This window comes from Saccoglossus kowalevskii, chromosome 20 (genome assembly GCF_978046115.1).
Source record: "Saccoglossus kowalevskii chromosome 20, keSacKowa6.1, whole genome shotgun sequence".
Taxonomy (NCBI): Eukaryota; Metazoa; Hemichordata; class Enteropneusta; family Harrimaniidae; genus Saccoglossus; species Saccoglossus kowalevskii.
Window position 1 is genome coordinate 4,352,139 of NC_140660.1, and position 24,976 is coordinate 4,377,114.

General features: G+C 38.8%; 1 long non-coding RNA gene across 1 annotated transcript; it reads right to left on the bottom strand.

The window, feature by feature from the left end:
* Positions 1-6,769: 6,769 nt before the first annotated feature.
* On the bottom strand, positions 6,770-8,077 carry LOC146729924 (uncharacterized). Its single transcript, XR_014927783.1, has 2 exons — positions 7,866-8,077; positions 6,770-6,853 (listed from the first exon to the last, which is right to left on the bottom strand). It is a non-coding gene; the product is annotated as an uncharacterized LOC146729924 (long non-coding RNA).
* Positions 8,078-24,976: the final 16,899 nt, after the last annotated feature.

Here is a 24,976-nt window from a genome sequence, read left to right on the forward strand (position 1 = left end):
TGTGACAACTCAAACCTGTTACTGTTGGGGCACATGAGCACGGAACTACAGTTTTTACAAGACTGCTATCAAATTTCTGGCTAACTGATTTACAATAATCTTAGCACGTACTCTTGGGAGGAATGGCTTGAATGTGCATGCGATTTGGACCGTATCATTATCTGAGAGGGGTGAGAACACACGTAATACATAATGTGTCTTTATAATACACGCCATCAACGTATTTATCCACATAATAAACAATCTATTTTATTAAATAAAAAGGATTTGTATGTCAAGTTGTTGTTAAAATACAAATCGCGAGATTCATAAACTTGTGCTCCCTGTGAAAATGGAAGAGTCCACTATCACAAGGACTGTTTTGGAAACCCCGGAATTTAAAAGATAAACATCTATTCAATAGTTCCACTAGTCGCCATGCTTCTAGCTTTTAACAAATCAGTAAGAATTGGTATGTGAATGCTAGACAAGCAGCCTGTCGACTGAGATAGCTCCGCTGTTAGCAATGAACATTACAATTAAAGAACTGAAAATATCATTAGAAAATGAACAATATGTATAGTATCAAAGCAATCGTACATGCCGTTTACAACAAGAAGTCGAAAATATCACTTTTAGCAAAAATTACAAAAATATTCATCAAAATTAGAGAATTGAGGATATCATCACGAAATAACCAAATCTGAGAGAGGTCCACATGTAGTACCTATATATGTAATATCAAAGCAATCAGAATTACAGTTTTCAACAAGAAGTAGAAAATATCACTTTTTGCCAAAAATGACAAAAATATTCACCAAAATTAAAGAATTGAAGATATCATCACGAAATGAACAAATCTGAGAGAGGTTCACATGTAATACCCATATATGTAATATCAAAGCAATTGCACTTGCGGTTTTTAACAAGAAGTCGAAAATATCACTTTTTACTGAAAATGACAAAAGTATTCATCAAAATTAGAGAATTGAAGATATCATCATGAAATGAACAAATTTGAGCGAGGCATACCCAAGGTACATATACACCAAGTATCAAAGCATTCAGGCTTGTGGTTTTCAAGGAGAAGTCGAAAACGTAAAACATTGACACGGACGACGATGAACGACGGACGCCGACGGAAGACGGACTTCGACGGACAATCACTCATACACCTCATATGATAAGCTCCGCTCGACAAAGTCGACAGCGGGGCTAAAAACAGGAGACAGTGCCATTTCATCATTCTTGAGTGGAATACCTAACAAGTACAACTTTCTGTCGAGCCAATGGCGTTAGGGTCCAGTCTGTACATCGACGCTACCGAGTAAGACCACAGTTTCTCTTTAGAGTGACTGTCGGACGAAGCCCTACCCAGAACAAAGCGTCACAGAACTACGGCTATACCAAACGTAGCATACCTTTTTACAGCTCCCTGCCCTTTTCATATTTCACTATAAACTGAATCAAGCCAATAATTTCGTAAAGGATGAAACCAAATGTATATTCATGCGTTCCTAAAGTTTGTTCAGTTTCGTGCTGTACAGGAAACGGACATACCATTTATAACATATGGTTGGAAAACGCACGTAAATATAAGAATTACTTGTGTTTGGACTAATTGCCAAAGTAAATAATAACTGTCAATTTAGATGTAATTTCTGTAATTTTTTTTTTTACTTTTGTTTGAGTATAAACTTTAAAGCGATATTTTCGGCGAGCCAAAGGTGAGGGATGTGATGAACTCCTATTAATAATTAATATTAATCAGCTAAGTTGTTAGTATTTGGATGACTTACTGAGATACCAAGAGTGACGTTGGCCCTACGGGGATGTCAAGTCGTGACATTACTACTTCTCGGTCGGTCCCCTTTGATGTACTGTACTGCAAATAAATATACGTACGGGTGTTCTGAATGTCAAGGTCACCACACTGCTACCAATACCAGTTCAACGACAGTCAATGAGCTTAAGGGGTTCCTAATAGGACGATACGTCTATTATTTTAGACGACTGGACGACTTTAGAGGGACTGTGGTACGAAGCCCTATCCGGAACAAACTACGGCTATACCAAACGTAGCATACATTTTTCATATTTCACTATTAACTAAATCAAGGCCAATAATTTCATGAATGCTGAAACCAAATACGTATTGTCTGAAAAATGGCGCGAACCACTTGTGTTCCTAAAGTTTGTTGAAACTTGTCAGTTAGCTTTTTGGCAATTTAGATTATGCAAATGTGATGGCTATCTTGCAAACTGCAGTCCCACGCACATGTGCACCACCAGTAACGCATAAACAGTGTCCTCTCGCTAAGTCGCACGTCAGTGAGTCGCGATTTTGGCGAAGCGGGTATTTTGATGGCTCCCAAAAATTCGGTTGTATTTTGCTGTCAGTTCTGAAGTAAAAGAACTAAAATAACGTTGAATTGTGTATTTAATTGGCCGTTAAATGGCTAGAGGAGACAACACCTACTGTCCGTCAATTACTGTAAAATGACTAATTTTCACTGGGTTTAAATTTCACTGATTTACCATTTCAGGCATATTCAGTGGGTTTTAAATTCACAGTTTCGTCATTTAGATAATGTGTTCTATGCTAAATTTTACATATTCACTGGGTTTTAATTTAGCGCATTTTTCCAGTCAGCGAAATAAGCTAAATTAAAACCCAGTGAATAATTACCCCCTTTACAGTATTGCGATGGAGAGGGTGACGGCGGCCTGACTCTAGGGAACGATGGTGTGTCAAGTCGCGACTTTACCGGTACGTACTTCTCGGCCGGTCCCCTTTCATACGCTGAAAAATACTTTTCGCTTGGAATTAATTTTCGCTGAAGGAAAGTGAAAATAAAATCCAGTGAATATACCCTTTTTCCTATATTTTGCATTCAACTGGTCAGAAATCAGTGAAAACTAAATTCCATACAACAACAAAAAATCTTTTCAGCGAATATCAATTCCAGCTAAATTATTTTTTTACAGTAGCACTATAAAGCCCGATCACAAACATGTTTTTGTCATTTTTTTCCACTTGGTAGTGCGACCTGAGACAACTCCTTTGTCCCGCCCTCAAATCTTCTGCGTTCGCGTCAGCGTTTTGAAATTTCTACACCGGATATTTGAGGACATAATCTAAAGAAGTGTGTCTAGATTTAGTCACATCTTTCTTTTTTTGCATGAAAAAGAATTCCTGAAAGGTGTCAAGACAAGATTCAATAATTGCTCGGGAAATAGCATGGACATATGGTAAAAAGATAATACCCGATACAAATTTCTAGTCGCACTTTTAGAAAACAGTTCACACGGATATTTCACAGAGTTTTCAAGATAGCGCGGGATTATCAATATTTCGGCGGTTTAGCTAAAAACAGTGTTACGGGACCAATTCGGTAACATTGGGCACGCAATATGGTCAATTGTATTCCCCCGATATTCAAGCTTTCAGAATATATATACTTTATTTGGGTAGCTGTATTTCGCATAGAAAATACTGAATAAGGGCTGAGGTGGTGGTGGTATTAACTGTAGAACTTTATTCAAGTGAAGACATCAAATACACAAAGAAAGGAGTTAAATGTCAGAATAGCGCAAAAATATTTTATAGTTATTTGTAAAATATAATTGTTTTTCCCACCTGAGATTTGTGTTTGCATGGACTGATCTGTAACAGTGTTTCAGATATTACAGCTATGCACACCTCTTTTTCATTTTTAAACAATATCACAAATTGCATCTCTCTACAATGTTACATGTATTGATGTTATCAGATGACCTCTGCCATGGGCCCAAACCACGTAACCAATCCATGTCATATTCAAAGGAAAGCAAAATTACAGTTCAAATCCTGACTGATCAAATTTTTTTTTTAGTATACAAGAAAGTTGATCAGGAAAAACATCTGTGTTTGTAGTAATTTTGCCAGGAGCCAGATGAAGGCCAAACCACGTGACTGATCAAAATTATTCTATATTTTTCATATACCCTAGGTGCAAAATATCACGTGACTGGTCAGAATTATTTTCTAGCAGAAATGCAACAAGGACAAATTTGACCATTAATATGAGACTATTTTCTGTTTCAAAGAAATAATGTTCAAACCACGTGACCATTCATAAACAAAGAGACAACATGCATTGGATTAACTTAGCATTATCAAGACAAGTGGATTTTATGACGTCATTGCAACAGATTATTCGCGATAATGTATCTCATTATTGCGCATCAAGACCCTGTGCCATGGATATGAATACAATGTTGTTTTCAAAAATGAATAAAGGAGAAACTATTGAAAAAGAAGAGAAATCGTTGGATATTTAGTACTAAAATCGGCATCAAATAAAACGGTCCATTGCGTATAACAGCGGATTTCAACATCGAAATCAGACAGTTTTGTGAGGTCATCGTCGTCTGCTAAGTACGCTAAAACGCGTTCGATAGAAGCGTTCCATCCAGTACGCGCGCTTCTAGATTCCTCAACTGGTCATGCTGCTGTCCTGGTGGCCTCCCAACTAGTTCGCCCTATCGTGTTGATGAAGTGAGCTTAAGCAAGGGTGATTTATTCTAGCAAATGCGATAAACGAAGTTAGGGCATGTCTACGAGAAGAGAGATGAATTTGTTCTCTTTTGTAGTGAGTAGTACTACACAATTTGCGAAACGAGATCGACAAAAGACCGACGTGAATTGTATTTTCTCGGTGTTGACTCACAGTAAATGTAACGGTCCGGCACAGTTTGCATAAATAAATGGAAGTATCCGTGTTCTCAGGTGTGTATCTGTTTATTTATACAGTGAGATTAAAATCACTGTTGGTTCTCCTTCTCGGATGGCTAACACCCACTAGCTTCCCGGTCATGTTCATTCGCGCTCTACGCCTGTAAGTTTCGTTTGCCTTCAAAGTATTTGTCAAATCCCCCGCCTCCTGTACAGTTGTCAATAACATCTACATTGATGGTTGGAAAACACTCATGAGATGGGGCAATGATTAGACTACGTACATGAACCCTGTGTGCCCACCCCTACGCACAGTCGATCAAGTCGGTCAACGGCGGCGATCTAGCATAGCGTTGTGCAAGCCAGAAATGCAAGACTGCGACGAAGCCTGATACGGCATACGGGTCACGGTGTGCTGTTCGCTCAGGCAATCACTACTATGCTATTCCACACTACACGTAAGTCACTCGTTCACTCGCAATGTAAATGAATATACAATAATATTTGATGAATTAAAACTAGTTTCTTTCTTAGTTTCTTATTTGCCATATAAGATTGTGAAAAACAAATCCAGAAAGACATTTCAAATTATTCAGATTCACTGGCCAGTTATTCAATGTGGATTTTTCTCCAAATTTTCCGATTTTTAGTGGCAACAAATCGACTAGCATTTACAACGGTACAAAATAATAACAATAATGAACTCCCTGAGAACCAATAATGGTTTGGTGGGTCATTTATTATTGTTTAAATATAGTTCAATTAATATAAGTGCATTATGTTTGAATTAAAATGTAACTCCAGATTGGTTGCGGTTTAGTCAAGTTTAATGAAGAAAATGCAACAAAATTGGACTGTTGGAAAAACAGGAATTTCTAGTTTCCTTTTCAGAAAAAGTGTCAACCTTCACAAAGATATTATTGTCTTTTTTTTCATATCGTATTTAAGCAAGGCTTGAAAAGTTTCTCACAAAAATACATCTGGTGTAAATAGTAAGCTTTGAAGAATTCCACTTAAAAGTGACTGTCATCAGAACAGTGCATGCTGGGAAGGCTCACATAACAACAAATGTTTACTTATTTCATAATGAATTCCACTTAAAAGTGATTGTCATCAGAACTGTGCATGCTGGGAAGGCTGACATAACAACAAATGTTTACTTATTTCATAAAGAATTCCACTTAAAAGTGACTGTCATCAGAACTGTGCATGCTGGGAAGGCTCACATAACAACAAATATTTACTTATTTCATAATGAATTCCACTTAAAAGTGACTGTCATCAGAACTGTGCATGCTGGGAAGGCTGACATAACAACAAATGTTTACTTATTTCATAAAGAATTCCACTTAAAAGTGACTGTCATCAGAACAGTGCATGCTGGGAAGGCTTACATAACAACAAATGTTTACTTATTTCATAATGAATTCCACTAAAAGTGACTGTCATCAGAACAGTGCATGCTGGGAAGGCTGAAATAGCAAATGTTTACTTATTGCATAATGAATTCCACTTAAAAGTGACTGTCATCAGAACTGTGCAAATATATATACAAAAAACATGTCAGAATTCAAGCAAAAACCTATCACACTATTAAAACCTGGAGGGGGAACTGAATCTGTTGTGAAAGTATTCTATGTAGCCGGATGCAACGATAAAGGCTGTTGACATGGAAATAAAAAAATAAGCAAATTAAACAAAACATTGCAAAATGCTTCAGTAGATGACTTAAAATAAGATTTTGTGCTTAGTTAGGAGTAAGCATTGTGTCCGTGGGATAGAAAACATGTCTTGGTCTAAGTAGGTATCTTCCAATCAAGGATTACTAAATGTGACACATCATGTGACTGAATAATATCATGTGATCAATTCAAATAATTGTGATTGGTTCCTACTATGTTCCTGTGTCACATGATTTAACATGTGATCCATGTCAATCAATGTGATTGGTTCTTCCATTCTCATATGACTTATATGTTCAGTGACTTGAGCTGTCAGTTCTTCCACTATTTTCCCATCATTCATAGCAGTTTGCTGTGAATCTCCACATTTGAATGGATTTATGGTAGATGATTTCTAGGATTTACCACTGCCAGCAAACTGCTTCCTTAGTTCTGCCATTCATGAAGGCTCTATTTTATCAAAGAGTGGTTAAGGCTGAAAGTAATAACAATTTTCAATTATACCACCAGTGTTTTGAATGTGTTTATGGAACATTATGTACATGTTTCTGAAATGTTCTCAACATGTTCTAAAAGTGTATCTGGATTGTTCTGTGAATGTGTTCTTAAAATGTTCTCAACATGATCTGAGAACGTGTTCTTAAAATGTTCTCAACATGATCTGAGAACATGTTCTTAAAATGTTTTCCACATGATCTGAGAATGTGTTCTTAAAATGTTCTCAACATGATCTGAAAACATGTTCTTAAAATGTTCTCAATATGATCTCAAAGTGTATCTGGAATGTTCTGTGAATGTGTTTTTAGAATGTTCTCAACATGATTTGAAAACGTGTTCTTAAAATGTTCTCAACATGTTCTAAAAGTGTATCTGGAATGTTCTGTGAATGTGTTTTTAGAATGTTCTCAATATGATCAGAAAACATGTTATTAAAATGTACACAGCATGTTCTAAAATTGTATCCGGAATGTTCTGTGAGTGTGTTCTTAGAATGTTCTCAACATGATCTGAGAACTTGTTCCTAGAATGTTCTTTACATGATCTGAAAACGTGTTCTTAAAATGTTCACAGCATGTTCTAAAAGTGTATCTGGAATGTTCTGTGAATGTGACGGTGTACATTAGTTCGCCCTGATTAACACAGTGATATACGTAGAGCTAGTAAAATGGCAGTGTGTTCAGGGCTTTCATTAATTACACATGTAATACAGTTGAAGTTTAATACATTCGATCAAAGCTCCAACCATAATTAGGCCAAACAAAAATGTTTTGTTGCCCTCACGAACGACCGAAAAATATGAAATATCGGATCGCGTTTTTTTTACCCATATATCTCGGCTATTTACGATACCCTTAGTTTTCACGAATTTAAAAAAAACATCTGACCGACCTAATTTCAATTTTCAGACTTGAGGGCAACATAAGTTTTTTGGACTTACAGTAAAACAATTGTCAGATCTGGACTGGGTAAATGACATGAGAACTCACCGATGTGTTCCACTTCCTGTACAGACAACTGGATGATATCAGCTGCCACGCCACTTTCAAGTAATGTCGATTTCCTCGATTGCAATGCAGCTTCATATATATGTCATTTCAAGATATTGGTAGTTATCTAAGACTAACATGCAGTATATTATCGGTTTCAATATTCTTACAACACGATGGTTCGTTTACATTTCAACCGGAAGTAAACCTGGGAGGTGTTGTCGTAGATGGCGTATTCGCTGTTGCCCAGCAACAAGATATAATCCAATGATAACGGCAAGTTGACGAATATGTGAAAAATGCAGTGTGCATGTTAGTTTTTTGTTTTGTCGAAATATATTAAAAATTAAAAAAAAAACGACAAAATTGTAAATGATGTAAATTTCATCAAGGCAATAACGGCTTTTATGGAAATTTATAAAATATTGTTAAAACATTACCTCCATCCCTAAACGCCTTGTGATTGGTCTGGTTGTTTTCAACCGTTATTTGAAATTAGTAAAACATTTTAAATATGTTTTATATAAGAAATTCATACGTTTATGAAATTAATAGAAATGAATGAACAGATCATTATCAACTAGACTTGATTTCAAGTCTTAGTGTTCTTTTAAAATAAATAGCCTTTAAAAATACGAAATAATGAAATGTTCAGTGTGATGAAAGTTTTCAGATCATAGTCCCTCTGTAAACTGTCCATAAACTGAAATTATACGTACATGTTTGTGTGGTGACGGATGTGGTAAAGATTTGCCAAATAATTTATTTAAACAATCCGAAAATCAACGCAATTTCACTGTTTTTAGGTTCATGAACTTGGAGGAAATGAGTTAACGCGTTCACGTGAATTTAACTCAGCGGATTTTACTTCTCAACAAAAGTAGCGAAATTGAAAACCAGCCAATAATAAATGCGACTACAGAATATGTCTCACTAGAGTACCTGAGTGGCGGTACAGTGGTTACAAAACCGACTGTTTACTTAGCCGCATAGTTCAGAGGTCAGATTCAATCTGATTTAATTCTGATGTATGCATGCAATTTTTAACTCGATATATCCTAAATTTGTGTACTCTATTTTGTGATTATTATTACACCCATCTTAGTTCGTATTAGTTTAACTATTGGACAGGGAGCAGAAAACTTAATTATATTTTAATATTCCTTGAAGGGCGAAAGTCGTCGCGCTGCGCGTGTTCAACATTTTCGTTAATAAAAATTGATTTAAACCACAATACGATGCGCATCTCTAATAAAATCAGTACGAGGTTTGACCTGGGCGCGCCTTGCACTAATTACCGCCGGTGACTTCGATACCTTCCAATCACACGAAAATACCTAATTAACTTTTAGGAACGTCTCAGTTTGTACTCGTTGATCTACGAAACAGTCAAAGTCGCCATCTTTGTTTTATGAGACCCATATATCTCGCGCATTTTGTCGGAGATTCATAATATATATTTGTATTCGTTTAAATATTCTGTTATATATAGTAGTTATTCTTTCACATTTCGCATGAAGGATTCCACTGAGTAAATCTCGACCAATTAGAATCATTTAATTTCAGCCAATCATTTTACTCAGTATCTTTTTTCTCCTGCGTAAGGCCAGACTTTTTTTATTATTGTTTCGCGAGTTTTTGTAAGGCAATTTTTTTTGAGGAGGGCGGAAAAATAAAATAAAATTAATTCTTTTTTTCCATTAGATTTGTGTGATTCTCAAAGAATTGAAAGTGAGATCATTGATCGGAAAGAAGAAATGAAATAAAATTTTATTCCATGTTTAACCTTGTTTCTCATCTGCGCGAGACTTCGGTACTTTGATCATGATACTCCCACGAAAATGCAACTTGGATTTGTTATGCGGCGGGCGGTAAATAAAATATTTTTTAGCATTTGTTTGCCTTTACAAGTCGGCGGGCGCGAGAAATTACGCTGAAATAAAGTAATATTTTTATTTCATTTTCGGCTCCTGATCATTCGGCGGGTTCGCAAAACAAGGGACAATAAAAGTCTGGCCTAATTTACATTTGTATTTCTCGCTTACGTGTTTTCTCTCACGTTCGATACGCACCTATATAAAGGGCTAGTTTCGGAGTTTCGGGGTTCCTTGTTCATGTGTTACATGTTTCTATATAAGTTTGTCAAGCAATAAACCATACCGTGTTTTTTGCATCTACATTTGACCGTTGTTTATTCTGTCATCAGTCACTACCAAAACGTACTACTCTATCCCCCACAAATGTCTCTGCCGGAACTTCATATAAATAGAATAAAATGAAGTATAAATTAAGTTAATTGATTATTATAAATAAATAATTCAACACAAATTAAAAAAAATGCTCAAAATAGTATTTTATTATCCTATCGTCTACTAGTGAACACGTGGTATTGGGTTTGGGAGACTGGTTGCAATTAGCATACCATAAACAAACAAAAAATGGTAGCGGAAGTGACGTCATTGTGGCCTGTACATAAATATATGTGACTGGCTTACAGAGTGACATACATTACGTGTGTATCTTCGCCACAGAGGCGCTAACATTCCATGTCTAGGGGGTATCTTAGCCACAGAGACGCTAACATTCCATGCCTAGGGGGTATCTTAGCCACAGAGACGCTAACATTCCATGCCTAGGAGGTATTTTAGCCACAGAGGCGCCAACATTCCATGCCTGGGGGGTATCTTAGCCACAAAGGCGCTAACATTCCATGCCTAGTGGGTATCTTAACCACAGAGACGCTAACATTCCATGCCTAGGGGTATCTTAGCCACAGAGACGCTAACATTCCATGCCTAGGGGGTATCTTAGCCACAGAGACGCTAACATTCCATGCCTAGGGGGTATCTTAGCCACAGAGACGCTAACATTCCATGCCTAGGGGTATCTTAGCCACAGAGACGCTAACATTACATTACATGCATGGAATTTTAGCCACAGAGGCGCTAACATTTCATGCCTAGGGGGTATCTTAGCCACAGAGACGCTAACATTCCATGCCTAGGGGGTATCTTAGCCACAGAGACGCTAACATTACATGCATAGGGGGTATCTTAGCCACAGAGACGCTAACATTCCATGCCTAGGGTGTATCTTAGCCACAGAGACGCTAACATTCCATGCCTAGGGGGTATCGTAGCCACAGAGACGCTAACATTCCATGCCTAGGGGGTATCTTAGCCACAGAGACGCTAACATTCCATGCCTAGGGGGTATCTTAGCCACAGAGACGCTAACATTCCATTCTAGGGAGTATCTTAGCCACAGAGGCGCTAACATTCCATGCCTAGGGGGTATCTTAACCACAGAGACGCTAACATTCCATGCCTAGGGGGTATCTTAGCCACAGAGACGCTAACATTCCATGCCTAGGGGGTATCTTAATCACAGAGACGCTAACATTCCATGCCTAGGGGGTATCTTAGCCACAGAGGCACTAACATTCCATGTCTAGGGGGTATCTTAGCCAAAAAGGCGCTAACATTCCATGCCTAGGGGGTATTTTAGCCACAGAGGCACTAACATTCCATGCCTAGGGGGTATCTTAATCACAGAGACGCTAACATTCCATGCCTAGGGGGTATCTTAGCCACAGAGGCACTAACATTCCATGTCTAGGGGGTATCTTAGCCAAAAAGGCGCTAACATTCCATGCCTAGGGGGTATTTTAGCCACAGAGGCGCTAACATTCCATGCCTAGGGGGTATCTTAGCCACAGAGACGCTAACATTCCATGCCTAGGTGGTATCTTAGCTACAGAGACGCTAACATTCCATGCCTAGGGGGTATCTTAGCCACAGAGACGCTAACATTCCATGCCTAGGGGGTATCTTAGCCACAGAGACGCTAACATTCCATGCCTTGCTCTGTTTGTAGTATGTCAACGTTGATTGGTTGAAAGGCGTTCAAAATAGGAAGATATGAAAATTGTGTAGCTGCCGTGGAGAAGTTTGTTATGTTGAGATTATTATCAAGTAAGTTTACAAGTCCCTGTGACCATAACTACTGGTACCTCTTGACACGAATCCCACAAAGAGAAAGGTCACTGAGAGGACGGAGACAATATATGACAAATATATCTTGATTGATTGATGTCACGTGACTCATACATTGAGTAAGTTGTATAAAGTCTGATAAAAAATAGAAAAATAAGCGACATTTCTGTTTCTTCTATTTTGATTATTGTTTGAGAGTAGGTTTTACTTCTAGTAGTGAGACTTTATTATCTCGAATTATAGACACCTGTTGATTATTATGTCTATTCCTACCATAGAGGGCGATATAACCCAATAAAACTACCAAGTGCAATGCCACCAATCTAAACGCCGTAATATCGACGTCATTTTAATTAAAATACTGTTGTTTGTGAACCACCCTGGGATACAGAACGTTGTGGTGTATTTATAATGTCCTGAATACCTGTCTGATAAGACAAGATTATATTCGTCAATCATTAACCAATTCTTACAGTGTTGCTATAAATACTACATACATTGAAATAAGTTTACATAGAGACCACAGCCACCTGACTAAGCCACATCTCAACGCTTTACCGCTTCCTCGTCAACGTTGTGTCATCGTAGATCCGTATAACACCTGTCATCTCCATGTTTGCCAGCCACTGAATCCAAACACACCAAACACACAAACGGTGAGTTTTTTTAGTTTAATTAACTAATTAGGAGTAGATCATTTTACCAGCCATGTAACACCAGAGTTCGAACACAGCACAGTGTACATACAGTCGGCGAGTCTTAGATTACAACTATAAGTTGCACGATTTCATTGCGTTTGAACTCAAGAAATTGTTTGAGGTAGGTCTAGAAATGAGGTCAGTTCCGTTCATGTTCAAGAGGTGATACCACCACCCGTACTAACTCGTGCACAAACACACTATATGGGGTATGTAGTATGTGGAACTTAACTCCCTGGGGTGATATCCCAGTAGATTATCGCAGAATATAAATAAGCAAATCATTTCTGGGTGGTGTCATCCGCTTTCTGGGTGGTGAGATCCGTCTGTTCGCGTTGTGTCTTATCGCATTCACGTTGTGTGTTTAATCCAACAACTGTAGTTAGCGATGTGTCGGCGGATAATCTGACATCTGTACAGGAATTAATTCCGACATCTGATTGTATGTTAAATCCTTGTAAACAATTTATGTACAGTTTATGTATCGGGCGTTTGGTAGATCCGTCGCGTTATATATGAATCGGCGCTTGGTGTCATCATGTACGATTACTATGTCACCAACCTTAATGGCGTTGTGTTTATTCCATCAGCTGTGAAAGCTTGTCCTTGCAATGCCGAGAGATATTCCGTCGACCAGTGCTTCAATCTCGTTTAGAATTGTACGGAGATGATAGAAGGTGGCTTGGGTTTTACCAAGAGTTTTCTGGAGTGCAGTTTTTGACATGCCGGTCAGGCGTTCCAAAAAACCTCCGTCCTTGTCAGGGAGCTCGTTTGCGGTGAATGTCCACGTTACTTTATTTTACTTTAGACGCCACCAAATAAGCCGTTGCGTTATCGGATAGAAATGTTAATGGTAGCGATCGCCTCGCTGCAAATCGTAAAAAAGCTAACATGAAGGAATGCGTCGACAGATCGGGTACAAGTTCTAAGTGTCCACCGCGGGTTACAGCACACGTGAACAAATGTACACATGCTTTGGCTAATCGGCTGTACGTACGTACAATGCACCGGTAAAATCAATCACGGTGACTGTAAACGGGGCTTTGGCAGTCACGCGGTACTTCGGAAACGGTGCAGTAAGCGGCCCATTGTAGGATTTACCGTCGACTCGCCTACAGGTACCAACGCGCCGAATAATGTAATTAACAGTCTGTCTGATGTTCGTAATCCAATAGTGTTGACGAATAGCATTCAGCCTGTGTGCCACGGCGGTGTAGGCGTTCGTCTTCTCGACGAACACGTAGCGTAGTGGAATAGTGTTTGCTTGGTAACAATGCAGGAGATTCATTAATATTTTAGTAGTAAAGTTCTTATCTGCGCTGTGTAGTCTGCTGCCACACCGCAAAATTCCACTGTCGTTCATGAATAAACGCACTTGTCTAACGAGCACACCAAAACTGTGTTGTTATGGCGGATGGCGGTGAATGAATCGTCGAAGTGTCGGTGATGAAGGTCAGCTTCAGCTTTGGTGATTTCTTCAACGGAAATCGGCGTATTAGCGGTAGAAATACGTCGGCCATGTTTATCGACAAAACGACGAATAAAGACATTAAATCGTAGTGATCGTTGTAGTGTGCTGAAGCGAGTTAAGTCGACTATATTCTCAAGATTGATGTATGTTTCATTTGGTTCGTCACCTGCATTATTTATCAACAAATCCTTGCGCGGTCACGTGTCACAAGTCGCATTGATTGACCACGGAGGAATCAGTTCATCTAGTCATTGATTGGCTTAATGTAATATGTTGAAGCTGACGTCATCATTCATTGATTAGAAATAAATGCTTGTAATTTCTTGTCAAACTTTAAAAGGCGGTGGTCGTCGCGCCGCGTCGTGTTCGATATAGGACTCATAGCAACGTATACAACGCATGTAAAATACATTGTTTGTTTACATGAAATTGGTGCACGCGCTGCGCGACGACCACCGCCCTTTAACCAATACAGCACAATCTAAAAATCAGATCAAAATGATATAATATTTTTAATGGACTGGATACGGCTTTTGCGGCCCGAGGTCGTGCGGCGGAAGCGCCCAAGCTTGTGAGGGCGCGTAAGCCGTACGATCGAAGGCAGCAAAAGCCGTATCCAGTCCATAAATGTTTTATCATATATCTTATATGAAAAAAAAGTCTTTAGGTATGTTATTTTTCGCTCGTCTGGCCCAAAGGAAAACCTATTCTATTTAATCCGGGTTTCTATAAGGGCCGTTTTACTTGCGCGGATTTATACGGGGGATTCTAAACGATGCAAACGCGTGAACAACTCTCACACAATAGACAAACGAATGTCACCAAATATATCCACAAATTACGTTTTAATGAAACAGCAAATGAACGTAAATTTATAACAATATTTTAACGGTAGTAAATACGAACTCATAAACTTTCTTTCTTAAGAATGAACACTACAGTCCAGCTAAGTTGGTCATTTACTGACTGTCCGACAACGGGCGTTTTCTTGGAGCTGATGTTGTAGCCGCAGGTATAGACACGTTGATTTCACAGTTGTTAAAAACTGTAGTCGGTGAACGAGAAACAATTGCTTGACAAGAAGCAGTTTGGTTTGTAAACAGAAAGTAGTTCCAGGAAATAGACGCGTTTACCAAATATGGTAAACGTGGCCCGGGCCGAACTCCGCACAGTTCGATACGCGTTACTTATCATCACTGCACAAAGCAGATTGCATAGAACTCGAGAAATTACGCTGAAATAAAGTAATATTTTTATTTCATGTTCGGCTCCTGATCATTCGGCAGCTTCGCGAAACAAGGGATAATAAAAGTCTGGCCTAATTTACATTTGTATTTCCCGCTTACTTGTTTTCTCTCACGTTCGATACGCACCTATATAAAGGGCGAGTTTTGGAGTTTCGGGGTTCCTTGTTCATGTGTTACATGTGTCTGTGCCAGTTTGTTAAGCAATAAACCATACCGTGTTTTTTTGCATCTGCATTTGACCGTTGTTTATTCTGTCATCAGTCACTACCAAAACGTACTACTCTATACCGTGTTTTTTTGCATTACATTTGACCGTTGTTTATTCTGTCATCAGTCACTACCAAAACGTACTACTCTATACCGTGTTTTTTTGCATCTACATTTGACCGTTGTTTATTCTGTCATCAGTCACTACCAAAACGTACTACTCTATACCGTGTTTTTTTGCATCTACATTTGACCGTTATTTATTCTGTCATCAGTCACTACCAAAACGTACTACTCTATACCGTGTTTTTTTTTTGCATCTACATTTGACCGTTGTTTATTCTGTCATCAGTCACTACCAAAACGTACTACTCTATACCGTGTTTTTTTGCATCTACATTTGACCGTTGTTTATTCTGTCATCAGTCACTACCAAAACGTACTACTCTATACCGTGTTTTTTTGCAGCTACATTTGACCGTTGTTTATTCTGTCATCAGTCACTACCAAAACGTACTACTCTATCCCCCACAAATGTCTCTACTGCCGGAACTTCATATAAATAGACTAAAACGAAGTATAAATTAAGTTAATTGATTATTATAAATAAATAATTCAACACAAATTAAAAAAAAATGCTCAAAATAGTATTTTATTATCCTATCGTCTACTAGTGAACACGTGGTATTGGGTTTGGGTTTGGGAGACTGGTTGCAATTAGCATACCATAAACAAAAACACGGTAGCGAAAGTGACGTCATTGCGGCCTGTACATAAATATATGTGACTGGCTTACAGAGTGACATACAATACGTGTGTATCTTAGCCACAGAGGCGCTAACATTCCATGCCTAGGGGGTATCTTAGCCACAGAGATGCTAACATTCTCGCGTTTACCAAATATGGTAAACGTGGCCTGGGCCGAACTCCGCACAGTTCGATACGCGTTACTTATCATCACTAACTCCGCACAGTTCGATACGCGTTACTTATCATCACTGCACAAAGCAGATTGCATAGAACTCATTTGCATATTCGAATATGTTCGAACTACAAGACCCTGTCGGTTAACAAAGTTATGCGAAAGTCACTTGGTTACTTTAATCACTTTAATAAGACGTTTCACGCCCTGAATCCGAATAAAATGTTTAGTGATTAGAACAAAATTTACAAGACTTGCTTTAGAAAACTGCAATAATTTCCTAGATGCCGAGGCATTATAATGTACAATAAATAAATAACTTTATAAACTTACTAGAACCTTTGTGTTCTATAACTGTTAGACGCGGAAAATCGAACCCGTTCAAGCCAGAAATACTAGTATTGAAATATTCACCAGAATACAAGATGAACGGAAATGTTAGGAAACCCCTTTCAGTGAAATTAGTCTTTAATGTTTCTTTCCCAACTATATTCGTTAACAGAATGTTTCTTTCCTCCAAGTTTTAGTGTATCACGTGCGCTATTTCACTACAGTAACATTACCTTGCACAACATAGTCCGCGATAAAATGGTTCGTATTTACGTTTTTACTGAAGTCTGACATTAATAAATAGTTCGGATGTGACATACGTTTTTTTCCCACTTTTTGTAGTACGTTTTCAGATGTAACAGGTACAAGAAAATGGCCGTGCCTAGTGAGGTGATTGACCACAAAATTGAAGGCTGCCTGTGGCAGAGGCAGTATTGCGTAAAGCGCAAAGGCCTCTGGGAATGAGATTGGGCCCGGGCGTGATATGGAAAATTATTGCACGGCTCGCGCATCGGGATTCCCATAGCGTTACGAGGTCGGGCAATACGAGGTATATGATAATGTCAATAATATACTTATCACGGAATGCGGCTTTCACGAATTTAACTTAGTCGAGTAGCATTAATTAAAACCATCACTTCTAATCTTGGTTTTAGTCATAGTAGTTCGGTTGGTGGGCGCAATTCTGTTTATTGCCATGACGAGAGAAGTGACATTGTCTTTTTTGATATAGACAGTTGGCACCGTACGGACGTAAGTTGGTGTCTGTGAAAATATGTAATTCACAATATTTATTCAAGTAAATCTTCCCAGTTGTGGCTTGTAGATCATCACGGGTTTCGTACCACCTATTTGTCATTTCGGTGGACATAATGTCATTCAAGTTTTTGGTTCCACAGTTCTTGCACAAACAATTTCGCTTTAACAGTTATGGGCAAGGGAACCCTAATATATCATACAACTGAGTGTCGTAGACTACTCGTCGCTTAGTAACGGGGCCACGTGATATACTATTTATAGTAGCTTTTTTTTGCGAGTGTTCCTGATCAAAAATAGATCTGTATGTTAACGTGTCAGTTTCAGTGTCCCATAACATACCAAGTAAACCAGTTGTTTTTGTAGCGTGTATGTTGTTGTCGTTCTGCACAACATCATCTAATTTGTCGACCAAGAACGTAGGTTGACGTTACCAGTAGACACAAGTTTATTAGCTAATTAGTTAATAGTTATTAGTTTATTAGTTAATGTAGATCTTTTTTTACTGGAAGGCGCGACCTTATTAGGGGGTCCGGGCATGCTCCCCCTTAACAATTTTGAAATCTAGACCATCTGAAAGGATATTTTCTGCATTTTGTGGGGCAAATTTTGCTGACACAAAGGGTTTCAGCTTGATTTTAGAGGGGCGACCACCCTCTCTGTGCTGAGTGTCAATACCAGGTCGCAAATACAGACACCGCCTTAAGTTCTAATTGGAAGGGAACGCAGGCCGTACATCGTGGAAAGAGGACAGTATTACTCGCAATCATCTCATAATTTGATGTCGAAAAAACCGACAAGTTTAAGATTCTCATTATTTATAGAGAGGGGATAACCTAAAAATACGACGTACTCAATGTTTTAGATACACACATTATAGTCAGTGTGATAGACGATGACATAGAATACCAGGTACTCAATGTTTTAGATACACACATTATAGTCAGTGTGGTAGACGATGACATAGAATACCACGTACTCAATGTTTTAGATACACACATTATAGTCAGTATATGTCTGACATTAATGCCACTATGTTACACGCCGCCATTAGCACATGTGAAGAAGAAAATCAACTTCAAATCAACTGGGATTTGGAATCGATTGGTATCAAAAACGACTTTCGACACTAAAACCTATTGACACGAAATTAAATATAAAACTTATAAAAATAGCAGCTTGAAAAATATTAGTTCGAATTTATCCAAAGACTTGCCTTTATTTTACCGATATCACTAGAATAAATCAAGAAAACTACGCAAGTGACTGTATTTACAGACAATTAACGGTTACATAGAAAACACGGTACAGTTGGAAGCGTGGTCTGTTCAGAATTTGTCAAGAACCAATCACAAGACTGGTTATGAACCAGTTGAGCGTGGCTAACCGAGTCTTGACACATTCTGAATAGGCCACGACTCTAACTGTGCCAACATTCCGATGACTGTTAGAATATTTGGTAAGTAATTGTGAGGCTTTCTGATCCAAGAGATATGAGAGCGAATTCGTCAGGTATCAATTCAAATCGATTTAATTCGGCGCTGTGTGTTCACCTTTCATTTTGAATGCCGTAGTAAAAACGCAGATGGAAGCAAATTCTGACATTCCGACCTCCTCCGATTTGAAATAGAACGTATATGTGAATGACGTCATAGCCGGTTGTATGTCTGAATCTGACGCTATACAATATTACAAGTAATCCAATCAACTAATGAGTTCTTGTGGTTTCAACCTTCTATCAGGGGGTAAATTCTTCTCCACGGGGTTCTCCACACGTGTCATGGGGGAATCTCGTCTCGTTTCTATATCTCGTCCCCTTGAGGTACGGGACCGGGAAAGTCACTTTAGCTTTACAGTCAAATAAGACACACACAACGAAATACGTTTCAAGTCGATCATTCGAGCACTCTATAAGACACAGCGCCCTGGGGAAAAGTCCCCAAGACTATCGCAAGACTCGCCCAAGACTCTCCAAGACTCTCCAGGACTGCGTCTGTTCTTGTGTGCTCGCCAAGACCAACTAAAAAACAACTTTATTCATTTTCAAAACCTTAACCAATTACAAATCAGTAAAAAGACTCTAGGGCCTAAACGGTGACAGACATAACAGAGCAATAGGTGATTTTCCGTACAATTGCGAGATCTCGCGAGATGCATGAAAGACGCGCGTCGAACGTCTGCCGCAAAAATCGAACGATTTGATTTTGAACTAGAATTTCTTTATTTCGCAGCTTACATTGACCGGCCGATCTTCGACAGAGGAATATTGCTTCCGAATACCCTTACTTAATCGAAATTGCCTATCATCAAATGTGGACAGCACATTATTTAGCATGAAAATGTCCCCGAAATACTTTCGCGTTTGTCGAATCCCACGCGATGTTTGACGCGACTACGACGCTATGACCTTTGTTTGTCCTGTTTTTAAGTTCGATTTCACGCATAACGCGTGATTCTCGCAGTGAACGGAAAATGGTCTATTCACTCGTAATCAGCTAATTAAGTCGATTAACAGATACGCGAAAACTAATTCATGACACTTCGCTCGTGATCCTCGAACATTAATGAGATTCGCTAATTTGCCGGAAATGATAATAAACTGAAGACCGCGCCCGACTATATCTAACAATTGGGAATCTTTAACTGACGATCTAAATGAGATCACAAATACTACATGAGTGAAACAACAGATGACTCACACAACAACACAAACGACTGTGAACTGAACGTTTTTTCTGATACTTCCATGAAAGCATATAGTGCCGTTGTTTTCTTCAGGAAAACCAACAAAACGGCTATTTTTATGGCAAAAATCCGAGTCGCGACGATCAACTGCAAAACAATGACTTTACCTCGTCTCAGTAGAGTTGATGGCAGCCTTAGTTGTCACGTGATTGAGCAAGTTTGTTGACAATGCGTTATCTCCGAAACTGAACATTACTGAACGCGTATTGTGATGTGAAAGTCAAATAACATTATATTGGATTAATAGTGATAGGAAAGTGTCTTTATTCATTGCTAACAGAGTGAAGGAAATTAACGGCTTTAAATACATGTGTAAATATTGTTTCACAGCTGACAATCTAGCCGACCTACTGACTCGAGGAATTACTGTAAATGAATAGGTGATTTTCCGTACAATTGCGAGATCTCGCGAGATGCATGAAAGACGCGCGTTGAACGTCTGCTGCAAAAATCGAACGATTTGATTTTGAACTCGAATTTCTTTATTTCATAGCTCACATCGACCGGCCGATCTTCAACAGCGGAATATTGCTTCCGAATACCCTTACTTAATCGAAATTGCCTATCATCAAATGTGGACAGCACATTATTAAGCATGGAAATGTCCCCAAAATACTTTCGCGTTTGTCGAATCCCACGTGATGTTTGACGCCACTACGACGCTATGACCTTTGTTTGTCCTGTTTTTACGTTCGATTTCACGCATAACGCGTGATTCTCGCAGTGTACGGAAAATGGTCTATTGAACATGTATTCTTGTGCAATAAATAAATAAACGCTGCTCGGACTGATAAGTATGATATATTGAAGATAATATTTGGTAATCGTAGTCCTAAATAACTATTAAAAATAGCTAGACGTTTCGAGCAATGGCTCTTTATCGATAGCATAGAAGCAAGTGTGATAAACGTACAGGTAGAACATAGGAACGTAAGAACGCGCATGAACTATAAGTTAGAATCACAAAAAATTCCACAATAGAACAAATAACGCGCCTTAGGTAGTGAGCTCAACAAATGAGTTGAACTGTTTGTTAATACCATGGGGTTCTTTAGTTCCAAGGCGGAATATAGTTTCCTCCTCGACACGCCTGAGCTGATTTTCGTTGCCATTGACAACACATACACCAGAAATAGACATATCTGTAATATTATGTCCACTAGAATTAAAAAGAAGTGAAACCGGATAATAACGATTTTTCTGTCTAGTTTGCCGTAGATGCTCAGCAAACCGATCACCCAGTCGACGAACTGTAGAACCAATATAAAGTTTCCCGCATCTAATACATGAAATGCAATATACAACATTCATAGTGATACAACTGAACGGATATTTGACCTCAACATCTCCCTTGGGACCAAATATACGATTAGTGTCTGTAATAAAAGGACAAGTATTACACCTAGGACGATTACACGGGACAGAACCATATTTCTCGGGGTCTCCCCTTTCACCCGTATGCACCAATAACCTCCTTAAATTAGTGTCACGGCGCCAGGCAGTAGTAGGCATTAGTGGAAACGTAGAACTTGTCTCCTCACTGGTCTGTAAAATGTGAAAATGTTTGTACATAATGTTTTTAATCCTGACATTTAAAGGATGGTACGTAAGTGCCAAAATTACACGATCCTGATTGTCACGGGAAACCGTAGAACCAATACAATCAGTTCTTGACATTGACACAACCTTGGCCAATGCTTTCCCAGTGACATTACGAGGATAACCCCGTTTTCTGAAATAATCACATAAAATCCTCGCCTGGTTACGGAAATCAGTATCATCGCTGCAAATACGACGTACCCGGAGTAACTGCGAGTAAGGTATGGAGTCCTTCATTCTAGTAGGATGTGATGATTCATACTGTAAATAACAATGTGAATCAGTAGGTAATCGTTATTATCCGGTTTCACTTCATTTTAATTCTAGTGGACATAATATTACAGATATGTCTATTTCTGGTGTATGTGTTGTCAATGGCAACGAAAATCAGCTCAGGCGTGTCGAGGAGGAAACTATATTCCGCCTTGGAACTAAAGAACCCCATGGTATTAACAAACAGTTCAACTCATTTGTTGAGCTCACTACCTAAGGCGCGTTATTTGTTCTATTGTGGAATTTTTTGTGATTCTAACTTATAGTTCATGCGCGTTCTTACGTTCCTATGTTCTACCTGTACGTTTATCACACTTGCTTCTATGCTATCGATAAAGAGCCATTGCTCGAAACGTCTAGCTATTTTTAATAGTTATTTAGGACTACGATTACCAAATATTATCTTCAATATATTATTCTTGTGCAAGATAACTGTCAATCTGCACGCTATTCGATTCGTCTCTCTTGGTGACGTTGAACGTCAATCTCCTTCCCAGATGCCTTTGCGCTTTACGCAATAGTGCCTCTGCCACAGGCAGCCTTCAATTTTGTGGTCAATCACCTCACTACGCACGGCCATTTTTCCGCGGGTGTTTCATTCGAAACCGAACTACAAAAAGTGGGAAAAAACGTATGTGACATCCGAACTATTTATTAATGTCAGACTTCAGTAAAAACGTAAATACGAACCATTTTATCACGGACTATGTTTTGCAAGGTAATGTTATTGTAGTGAAATGGCGCGCGTGATAAACTAAAACTAGGGAAAACAGCGTTCTGTTTATGTACATAAGATGGGCAAAGAAATATTAAACACTAATTTTACTCGATGGGATTTCCTAACAACCCCGTTCGTTTTGTTTTCTGGTGAATATTTCAATACTATTTCTCGCTTGAACGGATTCGATTCTCCGCGTCTAACAGTTATAGAACACACAGGTTCTAATAAGTTTATAAAGTTAGTAATTTATTGTATAATCTCATGTCTTGATAACTTTGAAAGGACTGCATTTTCCAAGCGTAAAACACGTATGTTTTAATTTAATTTACCGAACAGTTCTTTCAGATTTAGGACGTAAAACGTTTTATTAAAGTGATTGAAGTAACACGGTGGCTTAAGCGTAACTGTGTTAACCGACGGGGTCTTGTAGTTCGAAGACATTCGAATATGCAAATGAGTTCTATGCAAAGCTGCCTTGTGCAGTGATGATAAGTAATGCGTATCGAACTGTGCGGAGTTCGGTTGAACGTGACACGAATCCGCGCACCGATGACGTCACGCAGAGGTCAACGAACTATGTACCGGGGATTCCCTCGATCTACATTCTTACGTCAACATCGACGCGTCCGCCGATGTCAACATCATCGTGTTTATTCGCGGCCCACACATACTGGTAGGCGTAAACAGAAACACACCCACAGTTTTTTGATGTGGAGGACATTCATCAATTTGAGACGCGTCGTGTTCGATACGGGACTTATAGCAACGCAATCTCCTTCCCAGAGGCCTTTGCGCTTTATGCAATAGTGCCTCTGCCACAGGCAGCCTTCAATTTTGTGGTCAATCACCTCACTACGCACGGCCATTTTCTTGTACCTGTTAGATCTGAAAACGTACTACAAAAAGTGGGGAAAAAACGTGTGTGACATCCGAACTATTTATTAATGTCAGATCTCAGTAAAAACGCAAATACGAACCATTTTATCGCGGACTATGTTTTGCAAGGTAATGTTACTGTAATGAAATGGCGCACGTGATACACTAAAACTTGGAAGAAAAAACGTTTTGTTATCGTATATAGTTGGAAAAGAAACGTTAAAGACTAATTTCACTGAAAAGAGTTTCCTAACATTTCCGTTCATCTTGTATTCTGGTGAATATATCAATACTATTTCTGGCTTGAACGGGTTCGATTTTGCGCGTCTAATAACAGCAATAGAACACACAGGTTCTAGTAAGTTTATAAAGTTAGTCATTTATAGTAGAAACTAGTGCTTTGGCATGTAGGAAAGGATTGTAATTTTCTAACGCAAGTCATGTATATTTTGTATAAATAACTGAACATTTTATTTAGAGTCAGGGCGTGAAACCTCTTAATAAAGTGATTAAAGTAACCGACAGGGTCTTGTAGTTCGAACATATTCGAATATGCAAATAAGTTCTATGCAAAGCTGCTTTGTGCAGTGATGATAAGTAACGCGCATCGAACTGTGCGGAGTTCGATAGCAACGTATACAATGAGACAGTTCCCTCCTCCGCGGTTCAAATGGCTTCGAACTTAAACAAACGATTAACAACTCTGAACTCTAGGTGGCGCTCACACTAAATCTTCAAAAACATTCCGACTTTACATGGTACGTGTTCTGTTGCAAGACACTGTATTATTAGTATATAGTGGAACATGATAACTTTTCCAAGGCAATTTGGCAATAAATTTGTTACCTTATCTGCGTAGATGAGTAGCACAATATTGTTTATTTTGACAATGCGTTATCTCCGAAACTGAACATTACTGAACGCGTATTGTGGTGTGAAAGTCAAATAACATTACATTGGATCACAAGTGATAGGAAAGTGTCTTTATTCATTGCTAACAAAGTGAAGGAAATTAACGGCTACGAATACATGTGTAAATATTGTCCCACAGCTGACAATCTAGTCGACCTCCTGACTCGAGGAATTACCGTAAATGAATTGAACAATTCAAATCTTTGGTAGAACGGTCCACGATGGCTTCCTGTGCAAGAAAATTGTCAATCGGCACGCTATTCGAGTCTTCTCTCTTCGGTGACGTTGGACGTGACACGAATCTGCACACCGATGACGTCACGCACGAGGTCAACGAACTATGTACCGGGGATTACCTC